The sequence below is a fragment of the Oncorhynchus masou genome, chromosome 13 (genome assembly GCF_036934945.1).
Source record: "Oncorhynchus masou masou isolate Uvic2021 chromosome 13, UVic_Omas_1.1, whole genome shotgun sequence".
NCBI classification, from domain to species: Eukaryota; Metazoa; Chordata; class Actinopteri; order Salmoniformes; family Salmonidae; genus Oncorhynchus; species Oncorhynchus masou.
Window position 1 is genome coordinate 69,563,777 of NC_088224.1, and position 11,333 is coordinate 69,575,109.

Here is an 11,333-nt window from a genome sequence, read left to right on the forward strand (position 1 = left end):
GACCTTGTTACTTTTCAGCATGTGCTGTGGACATGCCCGGGAGTGGTTGAATTCTTGGGGAAAGTCAACAATGCCATCTCTGTACTTATAGTTAAAATAATGCCATTAGATCCAATAAGGATGTTGCTTTGTGATGACTCTGATTTTCACTTGTCAGAACGCCAACGGAGAGTATGGTTGACAGGAACCACAGCTGTAAAGAAAATGACTGTACAATGGTGGATTCCACCTCATCAGTTACCATTGCAACAATGGTTGCTCACACGTAAGGAAATTGTACTTATGGAGCTCTCCTAAGTCTGAATCGGCTCCATAGATTTATGCACAGGAGGTTGGTGCCACGTTAATTGGGGAGGACGGGCTCATGGTAATGGCTGGAGTGGAATAATGGAATGGTATCAAATGCATCAAACAAGTGGTTTCCATGGGTTTGATGCCATTCCATCTGCTCCGTTCCAGACATTATTATGAGCTGTCCTCCCCTCAGCAGCCTCCACAAATAATTTGATGTAGGCCTTCAGTCCATGTACAGTGACAGGCATCCTGTCAGTGAATTAATTGCATTTTTGTTTTTCATGATGATTATGATGATGGTAATCATGACAATGAGAATGGCGATGATGATGGTGGTGATGAGTAGAGAGAGATCCTACATCAGCAGAAGAAGTGAGTTCACCATTTGCTTATTTGTGCGTCTAATTGTTCAGCACCTCTGTAGGGATGAGTTAGAAGAGAGGAGCAGTGGTCTGGTAGGTGGTAAAGGTGAGATAGCACAGTGGAGCTGAGGCATGGACACAGATGTCCACTCTCAACAGCCCCTCACTGGTCACAGCCTGGCAAAATATCCTGCATCGCTACAAATATGTAAATATATTGACTTGGAAGGATGGTCTCTTCCCTTCCGACCTTGCAGCGGTTTTGGAGCGAGTGCTGGGGAGACAGTGAGGGAGAGAAAACAGCTTCAGCGCTCCATATAAGGGCCTGCTTTGGGCTCAAACGGCAGTTTCTCATCACTTTCTACTCCACTGGGCCATTACACCACACACACACACACACACACACACACACACACACACACACACACACACACACACACACACACACACACACACACACACACACACACACACACACACACACACACACACACACACACACACAGAGGTCCTGAACATAGACACACATTATGACCCTATGTGTTGAGTTAGTACACTGCGTACACACACAGGCATACGACTGTTCACCCTGTGACAGAAGACAGTTTAGGCCAGGCATCACCTCCAGTTCCCAGCCCTAGGCCGTGTTGTGCCGTCAGTGAACAAAATACAAACTGTCAGTGTGTACGCCTGTTGTCTCATATCTGTAGTGAAGCAGCAGCACCTCCCAGCAGCCTGCTGTGACCCAGCTGAACTCTCAGTGCCCTCTCAGGGGTGGATGATTAAAAAGGGGAAAGAAGAGAGAGAAAAGCAGAAACCATACTCATTTTCCATAACTCTACCTCTTTCTTTGGTATGTGTGGTCAGTGTGTGTGTGTGTGTGTGTGTGTGTGTGTGTGTGTGTGTGTGTGTGTGTGTGTGTGTGTGTGCCAGCAGTCTGTGTGATGGGTATCAGTCCAGGCTTTTCTGGCTTGTGGGTATTGGCTTGTGGTCTGGGTCTGGGCAGGGAGAGAGGGTGAGGGTGGTTATGAGCTTCATAGCTGCCACACTGAGACATACTGGCACCACCCGGGCAGTGCTGGTTCCTCTCTCCAAAATACGGAACCACCACAGGGTGTGTGTGTGTTTGTGTGTAACTCAACACACAGGGTCATACTGTGTGTGTAATGTGTCTGTGTTCAATGCCTGTATGTGTGTACGTGCGCGCCGGTGTGTGTATGTGTGTGTTAACCACCATGTGATTTTGTGCTTGCCTGTGTGACTTTATGAGGCTAAGTATATGTCTTTGACCAGTGAATGTTCACACAGATGTGTGTGTGCCGTTTATCAGGCTGATTACATCTAGCGATCGTGTGACTAAGTGGATACATTTGCTTTCAGACTTGTCACTCTGGGAGGTTTATTATCAACTTTACACTTGCTGCAATGTAAACCTTGTGGCAGTTTACCAAGATGAAGGTTCTGATTGGGATTTTGTCCTCTAATGTTCGTACTGCTACATATCATCCCTGGTACATGTAGGAGCACCAAGGTGTACAACAGTGCATTATGGGTAGAGCTGGTTGTCCAATCAGCTAGTGGATAGCAGGGGTTATGCTCAGTTCAGAGATGAATGTCCAGCTGGTAGCAGTCTCTGGGCACATGGCCCCCTACCTCCCTCCATCTCTCTCCCTCTCTCCCTCTCTCCTTCTCTCCCTCTCTCCCTCTCTCCTTCTCTCCCTCTCTCCTTCTCTCCTTCTCTCCCTCTCTCCCTCTCTCCTTCTCTCCCTCTCTTTCTCTCCCTCTCTCCCTCTCTTTCTTTTCTCTCTCCATCCATCCCTGAGGCTGGCAGCGGTGTCTGGGCACTCGCTCCACTGTTGGCCTTGACCCCAGCAGGATGTGGAGCTCAGTAATGCGTGTGTGTGTGAGTGTGTGTGTGAGTGTGTGTGTTTCTGTTCTTTTTTCCTTCTCCTTTTTTCTGATTTTGTGTCTTGGCTGACTTTTTTACCTCTCTAAGAATTTGGAAAGGCCGTGAGATTTCTTTTTTACTGCATGACTTTCAACATTGCTCTCTCTCTCCCTTCTAGCTCTCTCTCGCTTTCTCGCTCTCGCTTTCTCGCTCTTGCTTTCTCGCTCCCTCTCTCCCTGTGTCTGCTGTGGCTTCTCTCTAATATATTTCATATGTTGCTGCAGTTGACATCAGTCTTAAACTATTTTACATGTGATCTGCGATATTTCCTGAGGAAATCTGTCAGATATTTATTAAGGGCTAATAAAATAAACCTTTCTTGTTCTCCCTTTCTTTCTCTTGTCCAGTTTTTACTCACCTTTATTTGCACTCATACCTTGTCCCCTCTTTTGTTGTCCTATGCCTAGAAGCTGGCTAGATTCTATTATTGTTGTTACTCATGCTTTTAAATGGGGCTTATTTGGGAGACAATTTCCTTCCATTCATAAGACGCTGCTGCAGGTCAAGCCTAGGTTGGGTTGGTGTGTGTCTGAGTGGGCTTGGCAGATGGTGGTCTTCCCCTCTCCCTGTCTCCCTCCTTCCCCTCTGTCCTCTCCTCTCCCTGCCCCCCTCTTCTATAGCACCCTCCTTCCCCTCTGTCCTCTCCTCTCCCTGTCGCCTCTTCTATAGCATCCTCCCTCCCCTCTGTCCTCTCCTCTCCCTGTCCCCCTCTTCTATAGCACCCTCCTTCCCCTTCATCCAGCTGCAGTGGTTGTATCCCTCCATCCATCTCCCTGTCTGGGTCTGATAGAGTACTGCGCAGTTAGGACACTTTAACTCACACTGTCTGTCTACTGTACTCCAGCCTATACATTACAGTCAGTAGTAGACAGTAAAGCATTCCTGGATTTAACTCTGCATTTACACAGCACTAACACCTTATAAAGACAGGTATTCACACTTGCAGAATATACTGCACAGCATGAAGGTGAACTAACAGTTTTGAGATAATGCAGAAGTTGGATCCATTTTGTTTTTTTGACTGGAAATGTTCATGTAGGAAGAGATAGGAATTCACACCCGCAAAGTAGCTGTTGTATCTTCACAGTTGTTTGCCGATAAGTTAAACATTTTCACTGTAAAATGATTGCTCTCGAACGGGTTGAGTGTATGTATATAATATATCAAATCTTCTGTTTGTTTTTTTCTCCTTTGTCATTGGCCAGAACAGCAGTGATGGAAAACAAACATATCAGCACTTGACATTCTGAAGCTTGAATTGCCCTCCCTCCTTCCATCTCTCTCTCCCTCTCTCCTTCTCTTTCATCCCTCCCTCCTTCCATCTCTCTCTCCCTCCTTCCATCTCTCTCTCGCTCTCTCCTTCTCTCTCTCCCTCCTTCCTTCTCGCTCTCCCTCCTTCCATCTCTCTCTCCCTCCTTCCATCTCTCTCTCGCTCTCTCCTTCTCTCTCTCCCTCCTTCCTTCTCGCTCTCCCTCCTTCCATCTCTCTCTCCCTCCTTCCATCTCTCTCTCCCTCCTTCCATCTCTCTCTCCCTCTCTCCTTCTCTCTCCCTCCTTCCATCTCTCTCTCCCTCCTTCCATCTCTCTCTCCCTCCTTCCTTCTCTCTCTCCCTCCTTCCTTCTCGCTCTCCCTCCTTCCATCTCTCTCTCCCTCCTTCCATCTCTCTCTCCCTCCTTCCATCTCTCTCTCCCTCTCTCCTTCTCTTTCATCCCTCCCTCCTTCCATCTCTCTCTCCCTCCTTCCATCTCTCTCTCCCTCCTTCCATCTCTCTCTCCCTCCTTCCATCTCTCTCTCCCTCCTTCCATCTCTCTCTCCCTCTCTCCTTCTCTTTCATCCCTCTCCCAGCAGTACACCCATTTCATTCTTTCTGGGGTCCCCTGGTTTAGTACCCATAATTCACCCTGGGACGCAACAGCCACACTATGCTCTCACTAACCTTTATATTGCAGCCAAGACACAGCGAGAGTGAGGGAGAGACCGAGGCAGAGGAGAAGCGAGAGAGGCAGCCAAGACACAGCGAGAGTGAGGGAGAGACCGAGGCAGAGGAGAAGCGAGAGAGGCAGCCAAGACACAGCGAGAGTGAAGGAGAGACCGAGGCAGAGGAGAAGCGAGAGAGGCAGCCAAGACACAGCGAGTGAGGGAGAGACCGAGGCAGAGGAGAAGCGAGAGAGGCAGCCAAGACACAGCGAGAGTGAGGGAGAGACAGAGGCAGAGGAGAAGCGAGAGAGGCAGCCAAGACACAGCGAGAGTGAGGGAGAGACCGAGGCAGAGGAGAAGCGAGAGAGGCAGCCAAGACACAGCCAGAGTGAGGGAGAGACCGAGGTAGAGGAGAAGCGAGAGAGGCAGCCAAGACACAGCGAGAGTGAGGGAGAGGCCGAGGCAGAAGAGAAGCGAGAGAGGCAGCCAAGACGCAGCGAGAGTGAGGGAGAGACCGAGGCAGAGGAGAAGCGAGAGAGGCAGCCAAGACGCAGCGAGAGTGAGGGAGAGACCAAGGCAGAGGAGAAGCGAGAGAGGCAGGGGTAAATACGTTCTCTGCCTCTCTGTGGGCCTCCGCCTGAAAAACAAGATGGCGAGAGAGAGTTGGAGGGAGAGATGGAGGGACTGGATTCTATTAAACAGTCTGGGCATGGAGAAAAGAGAGAGACTGGTCTGATAGATGAGGGATGCGGGGAGAAAGAGATAGGGGCACGAGGGATGAAATGGAGTAACAGGGAGAGAGAGAGAAAAAAGAGAGACAGGGTAGCAGATGGAGAGAGAGAGAGCTGTGGCAGAGGGTGCCTGTCTGTCTATGCTATCGTCTGTGTGTCAGTCTTTGGGGGATTTATGTGTTTGTTTGTATCTCTCTCCCCGACTCTGTCACTTCCATAATGCGTTCCACATTTTGGGCTGTCACAGACGTTCGCCTGCTTGCTCTCCATGGAAAGGTGGGGTTTTCCCCCTCTTCTTCTCCTCTGTCATTCTGTATGTTGGTGAATGCATAGAGCCTAAACCCCAGCCTCCCATAGGCTTCCACCAAGGCTGCATTCTCCTTAAAACACACAGTAATTACACAAGTATGTGCTGTGTAACTGGTAGGTTAGCACACACTCAATTACATTGAGTTCTTTTGTTTGGTTTAAGGTTAAGGGCCACGACTGGTATTTGGGGTAGGGAAATGTTTGTGCACAAGACAAGGCCAGAGTTGTTCAGGTAGTCTACTGGAGAATTATGGAGCCATGTGTTTTGCTTGTAACAGTTGTGTATTTTCATCGAGTTACATTTTGGCTTTTGACAAGATGCCAACCAGCGTCTGATTGCACGACCATACCAGCAGGTCAAATGGAAGCCAGAGCAGAAGGAAGACAGAATTATTACATTATTAAAGTGGTAAAATATAGACTAATCAAGGGAACTTTTTATACAAGCCACAATACCTCTTCAATCAGATAAGAGAAAACACGGTCGTTGAGATTGTGTTTATGCCTCGACTATTGGTGTTTTCCGTATACTGATTGTGAAATCATTAGAACTCTACTGTTCCCGTATACTGATTGTGAAATCATTAGAACTCTACTGTTCCCGTATACTGATTGTGAAATCATTAGAACTCTACTGTTCCCTTATACTGATTGTGAAATCATTAGAACTCTACTGTTCCCGTATACTGATTGTGAAATCATTAGAACTCTACTGTTCCCGTATACTGATTGTGAAATCATTAGAACTCTACTGTTCCCGTATACTGATTGTGAAATCATTAGAACTCTACTGTTCCCGTATACTGATTGAGAAATCATTAGAACTCTACTGTTCCCGTATACTGATTGAGAAATCATTAGAACTCTACTGTTCCCGTATACTGATTGTGAAATCATTAGAACTCTACTGTTCCCGTATACTGATTGTGAAATCATTAGAACTCTACAGTTCCCGTATACTGATTGTGAAATCATTAGAACTCTACAGTTCCCGTATACTGATTGTGAAATCATTAGAACTCTACAGTTCCCGTATACTGATTGTGAAATCATTAGAACTCTACAGTTCCCGTATACTGATTGTGAAATCATTAGAACTCTACAGTTCCCGTATACTGATTGTGAAATCATTAGAACTCTACTGTTCCCGTATACTGATTGTGAAATCATTAGAACTCTACTGTTCCCGTATACTGATTGTGAAATCATTAGAACTCTACTGTTCCCGTATACTGATTGTGAAATCATTAGAACTCTACTGTTCCCGTATACTGATTGTGAAATCATTAGAACTCTACTGTTCCCGTATACTGATTGTGAAATCATTAGAAGAACTCTGTTCCTAGAATGAGCAGTAATCCTTCCCGTCCAAGGAGCTCACTGGTTGTGGTTAGAGGATGAACGTTGTCTGGTTTGTGTCTGGAGTTATGGCTGTGTGGGCATGGGATGTTATCAGAAAGGCTCAGTGCTACATTGCAGAAAGTGCATTTGGGAAATGGGCATGTACTGTAGTGGATGAGTGTGACAGGTAGGTTACAGTAGATATCATGTGTTTATGAAGTCATGTGGCCTTCCTCAGTAAGCTAACTACACCACAGTTCTAATGATACACAGAGGCTGCTGGGGCTAAAGAGAAAACAAATTGATTACGATAAACACCAACTCCCCTTGCCTCTCCTCTCCTTCTCCATTCCTCACCTCGCCTCTCCACTTCTCTCCTCTCCTCCACTCTTTCACCTCTCCCACTCTCATTATTCTACCCCACCCCAGGGTATTGTGCTTTCTTGGCAGGACACAGGAGAAAGCCACCTGCATAACTCCCCTTTTACACACACACACACACACACACACACACACACACACACACACACACACACACACACACACACACACACACACACACACCCACCTCCTTCTCCATGGCCTCTTGATATCAGCCTCATCCAAACAAGCCGTCTTGCTCAACACCATGTGTGGACCTGCACCCAAACACACACAGAGCCAACAGACTGTCCTGTCCTACTCTCCTTCCCTCCTAGATGTCTATTAATTGACAGAGAGCAGTCTTTCATCCAGGTAGATAACACACACTCACTATTTTATTTGCCAACAGTGAAGCTGCCCCTGGCTATAACATGAAAAAGTCTGATGAACTGCCTCCATGACAAGAGCTGCATCAGGGAATGAACCTGGGAGATGGAAAGGGATTTTCCATGGTAAATTACTGCCTCTCTGGCCCCTGTCCTCTGTCGCTCTCTTTCCTATCCCTTCTCTCTTTCTGTCTCTCTCTCACCATCACTCTCTCACCTTTTGGCCTCCTCTCCTTGCAGGTGGGCCTACTGGCAGAATCGGAATATGGTAAAGTTGCCTGTAGGCACTGATATAAGGTCAGTTTACTGTTTTCCCAGTTATGGTTAAGGTTAGACATTGGGGAAGGTAACCTGATCCTAAATATGTGCCTACTCTTAGACCTAGAGCAGGGGAGTTACAGTGTGCCAGGGGACTCAGGGCCCAAGGTGTATTCTCCTGTGGGTCATGGGATCGTTCTGCTCTAATATACACTATAACACAGCTGTACCAGACCCCAGCCACTGTCACAGAAATGTGCCAGAGCCCATATGGCCAAGTTATAAGGAAAAATTAACACTATGCTTTCCATGGTCTGACTCTGAAATTTTAAATTCCCCACTGTCATTTGGTACTCTTGTATCTGTGTTGATGGATCGGTGGATTCTGGGCTGAGAGAGAGACCAGTAAATGGGTCACGTTGATTTGCCATGGGTCATGAGACTGAAAAGAGTGGATTTAGCAACGCGAGCCGAGGCAACAGGAGTGCCACTGCTAAACAGGCTTATCTTATAGAGCTGTCTTATAGGCCAGTCTTATTGGCCCGTCTTATAGGGCCGTCTATTAGGGCCCTCTTATGTCTTATAGGGATGTCTTAGTGGAATGCGTCCCAAATGGAACCCTATCCCCTATAGGGGCACTGGTCAAAGTAGTGCACTATATAGGGAATAGGGTGCCATTTGGGACTTAGCCAGTGTCTCAGGGCCAGCCCAGACCCTCAGTAGTCTGCAGCATAGCGCAGCAGCATCGTACAATGACATGGCCCTGTTTGACTGATTATAAACCAGCAGTCACTGGGTAGTTTCACTGCTCTTTTTACTGATCTGGACAGACACATAGTGGTGTGTTAATGCTGTGGGCCAGTGGATGGGCTCCTCTCACAGAACCATAGCTCATCCAGGCTGAAGGCTACGTCTGAAGGAGAGCCCAGGTTAGGGGCTCTGTTAAAACAACTTAGATACACCTTTATTGGATTTTACTCTGGGGTTATTTCAAGTGTGTGTGTGTGTGTGTGTGTGTGTGTGTGTGTGTGTGTGTGTGTGTGTGTGTGTGTGTGTGTGTGTGTGTGTGTGTGTGTGTGTGTGTGTGTGTGTGTGTGTGTGTGTGTGTGTGTGTGTGTGTGTGTGTGTGTGTGTGTGTGTGTGTGTGTGTGTGTGTGTGTGTGTGTGTGTGTGTGTGTGTGTGTGTGTGTGTGTGTGCTAACAAAAACTTGACCAACTGGGGACATTTTGTTCATTCTCACGAGGTCAGGGTGAGGAGCTAGGGTTAGTTTTAGGGTTAGGGTAAGGAGTTGGGGTTAGTTTTAGGGTTAGGGTGAGGAGCTAGGGTTGGTTTTAGGGTGAGGAGCTAGGGTTAGTTTTAGGGTGAGGAGCTAGGGTTAGTTTTAGGGTTAGGGTTAGTAGCTAAGGTTATGTAACAGTTACTTAACACTATGGGCTACTTACTGTATGTTTAAGCTTAAACTCTATTGGACCAGTTAGGTTCGTGACTGGAGCAGTAGGGAGAAATGAAAATCACACAACTGAATAATTTCAATAAAAATTTGTACCAAAAAAAGAATGACTTTGAGTAAATATTGATACGTGTGAAATTTGTACAATGAGCTCAATATGAATGAAATACATCTACAGTACAATAGACTTAGATATTGACTATATATCTCCCCTATAGTTTACTAGGGTTAAACCAGCTCTATTACATCAACAGTACAATAGACTTAGATATCGACTATATATCTCCCCTATAGTTTACTAGGGTTCAACCAGCTCTATTACATCAACAGTACAATAGACTTAGATATCGACTATATATTTACATTTACATTTACATTTAAGTCATTTGGCAGACGCTCTTATCCAGAGCGACTTACAAATTGGTGAATTCACCTTATGACATCCAGTGGAACAGCCACTTTACAATAGTGCATCTTAATCATTTAAGGGGGGGGGTGAGAAGGATTACTTTATCCTATCCTAGGTATTCGTTAAAGAGGTGGGGTTTCAGGTGTCTCCGGAAGGTGGTGATTGACTCCGCTGTCCTGGCGTCGTGAGGGAGTTTGTTCCACCATTGGGGGGCCAGAGCAACGAACAGTTTTGACTGGGCTGAGCGGGAACTGTACTTCCTCAGTGGTAGGGAGGCGAGCAGGCCAGAGGTGGATGAACGCAGTGCCCTTGTTTGGGTGTAGGGCCTGATCAGAGCCTGGAGGTACTGCGGTGCCGTTCCCCTCACAGCTCCGTAGGCAAGCACCATGGTCTTGTAGCGGATGCGAGCTTCAACTGGAAGCCAGTGGAGAGAGCGGAGGAGCGGGGTGACGTGAGAGAACTTGGGAAGGTTGAACACCAGACGGGCTGCGGCGTTCTGGATGAGTTGTAGGGGTTTAATGGCACAGGCAGGGAGCCCAGCCAACAGCGAGTTGCAGTAATCCAGACGGGAGATGACAAGTGCCTGGATTAGGACCTGCGCCGCTTCCTGTGTGAGGCAGGGTCGAACTCTGCGGATGTTGTAGAGCATGAACCTACAGGAACGGGCCACCGCCTTGATGTTAGTTGAATATCTCCCCTATTGTTTACTAGGGTTCAACCAGCTCTATTACATCAACAGTACAATAGACTTAGATATCGACTATATATCTCCCCTATAGTTTACTAGTGTTCATCCAGCTCTATTTTAATCCTCGGGTCTCTCAGATATCAATTTTCAAAGTTCAATAGAAATACAATAAACATGAATCCACAGAAAAACACAACCCGATTCACAAATACTGACTTATAAACCACTATGAGATGGAATCAAATGTGATGTGAGTGTCACGCCCTGATCTGTTTTACCTGTCCTTGTGATTGTCTCCACCCCCTCCAGGTGTTGCTTATTTTCCCCAGTGTATTTATCCCTGTGTTTCCTGTCTCTTTGTGCCATTTTGTCTTGGATGTTAGTCAAGTCAACCAGCGTGTTTTTGTCCCGTACTCCTTTTTCTAGTCTCTTTTCTAGTCTTCCCGGTTCTGACCCCTGCCTTTCTCTGGACTACTCTCCCGCCTGCCTGATCATCCTGCCTGCCCTGACCTCGAGCCTGCCTGATCATCCTGCCTGCCCTGACCTCGAGCCCGCCTGATCATCCTGCCTGCCCTGACCTCGAGCCTGCCTGATCATCCTGCCTGCCCTGACCTCGAGCCTGCCTGATCATCCTGCCTGCCCTGACCTCGAGCCTGCCTGATCATCCTGCCTGCCCTGACCTCGAGCCTGCCTGATCATCCTGCCTGCCCTGACCTCAAGCCTGCCTGCCCTGACCTCGAGCCTGCCTGCCCTGACCTCGAGCCTGCCTGATCATCCTGCCTGCCCTGACCTCGAGCCTGCCTGATCATCCTGCCTGCCCTGACCTCGAGCCTGCCTGATCATCCTGCCTGACCTGACCTCGAGCCTGCCTGATCA